General features: G+C 40.0%; 1 non-coding gene across 1 annotated transcript; it reads left to right on the forward strand.

Annotated features, from left to right (window-relative positions):
• The first annotated feature begins 1799 nt into the window (after positions 1 to 1799).
• On the forward strand, positions 1800 to 1918 carry LOC111735241. The gene has a single exon (XR_002778730.1). It is a non-coding gene; the product is annotated as a 5S ribosomal RNA (ribosomal RNA).
• The last annotated feature ends 325 nt before the right edge of the window (positions 1919 to 2243 follow it).

Here is a 2243-nt window from a genome sequence, read left to right on the forward strand (position 1 = left end):
AAAATCACTCATTGAATCAAAACATTTGAATGTGGTGAGAGATACAAAGACAGGCCTGGGCTTAGGATGTAATGAGGCCAGTGTGACCTCTTAACATTATGTGTGGGTGTGTTTTCTCACAAACACATGTGCAGATACACACACAAGACTTTGTTTGAGGTTTTTCTTTTCCTTTTTACTGTATCATGCCAGACTTCTGTTTTGACTGAATTGTGACTTTCCAACTTCCCATGTGTGGGAGCCCAAAGTCCCATGAGTCAGCATAAATGAGACACTTGGATCCATAATAATGGTAGCAGCAAGTGTTTACACAATTTGGGTAAAGGATACAATTCAGCTGTTTAGGGAAAAGGATATTCTTGTTGGGAAAGTGGATTTGACTCATTAGTCCCGCCCTTATTCCTGACAAAATCATGTCCTAAATTGATGGGCTTATGTGATCAACATGAGGTGAGAGTTGCACCATCCTCTAACTTTTAATCCCTAATGACTAGTGAAGCCATATTATTAACATAATCTCTTCAACTTTAGCCTACTCTACAATATAACCTACCATCTGGGTTCCTGATATGGAATTCTGGCAGTACCGCAGAGCTAGGAGCCCTGAATCTGAACTCAGGGGCTTTTCCTACAGCAGAGGGGCTTTCCAGCCAAGGGGTTTTTCCTAAGACGGGCCTAGCTCTGGTCTAAACTCACAATGTTTGGTCTTAGCCTGAAATATACCTTTTTATGTCAGTTTTTTAAAAAAAATTTCCCAGCCTAAAATAGCTTGAACAACCTTCAACCTGATCTCTTGTGTTTTCTATGTGAAAGCTTTTCTGAAAGACAATTGTTTGTCTACATAAGCCATTCCCAGCCCCCTTCTTTCTCTTTTTGTCTCCATTTATGGAAGCTGAAAATTCAAATACAGCCACTCTCCCTCAGACTAGATGTGGCCATGTGATCTGGCTTGGGCCAATGAAAAGAAGAGAAACTCTACTTAGGGCTTCTGGGAAATTTTACTTTTTTATATATGAGAGCTCTCTGATGTCATCTATTCCTCCTTTTCCCATATTGAATGTAGAAGTGACGTCTAGAGCTGGGGTAGCCATCATGGGACCATGATGCTACGAACATGTGAAAGAAAAGCCAGTATATTACAAATGGAAGAATAGAAAAATAAAGAGATCCAGGATGACACAGTTGAGCTGCCAGACAGTGAGACCACTTTAAAAAAATGTTGCATTGTTTAAACCTTTGTTGTTGAGTTCTCTGATACTTGCAGCTGAACACATTCCTAAATGGTATGACCTGCCAGTGCTTGGCTAGAGAATGGTGGTGAGGAACAAGAAGATGGGCATATAGATCTTAGAGACTGACCTTGGAAAGAACCAAGGATGTGGGAAGTCAGAAACTTGGGAAATGGGTTGATGAAAGGATTCCTCTAGCCAATGTGTCCTACTTGAGTTTTCCCAATTTCTTCTCCTCCAAATATCTCTTGACTTGAGACTTAATGTATTAAATTCTTTTACAAAAAATTCGAGATGTTGTTGCAAAACCCTACACATATCTATATCAGTAGAGAGTTAAAATGTATCCTCCCCTCTACAAGGGTATGGATTTCTGGCTCTTTTGTTCAGTGTTCTATTCTCAAGGTTCAGAGAAGTGCCTACCACATAGTAGGTGCTCATTAAATATTTGTTGAATAAGTGAATTATTGAAACTTTGTCTTGAGAGGCTGTCGTTTGAAAGGAAGAAGGTTCAGTAAATTAAAAATGATGAGGCTTATATGATTCCATTTACATGTAGAATCTAAAAAAGTCTACGGCCATGCTACCCTGAACATGCCCGATCCCGTCTGATTTCGGAAGCTAAGCAGGGTTGGGCCTGGTTAGTACTTGGATGGGAGACCGCCTGGGAAAACCAGGTGCTGTAGGTGTAAAACATAAAAAAAAATAAGGGATTGTAAGCTGACAAGGTCCTTGCAATCTGCGAGGTCAACCAAAAGTTGCCTCACCTAAAAAAAAAAAAAAAAAAGAATCTAAGGAGCAAAAACATTTTGAGGGTTACCAGATGAGGGGGGAAGAGTTGCAGGGGGTTGCGGATGGGGGGAGAGAAAAAAGGGGGGAAGGGATTGAGAAGTACAAAATAGCCATGAAGATGTAAAGCATAGCATAGCATAAGGAATATACTCAGTAATATTGTAATAACTATGTATGGTGTCAGATAGGTACTAGATTTATTGGGGTGATCACTTTATAAGT

Source organism: Pteropus vampyrus, unplaced genomic scaffold, assembly GCF_000151845.1.
Source record: "Pteropus vampyrus isolate Shadow unplaced genomic scaffold, Pvam_2.0 Scaffold20349, whole genome shotgun sequence".
In the NCBI taxonomy this organism is placed as follows: domain Eukaryota; kingdom Metazoa; phylum Chordata; class Mammalia; order Chiroptera; family Pteropodidae; genus Pteropus; species Pteropus vampyrus.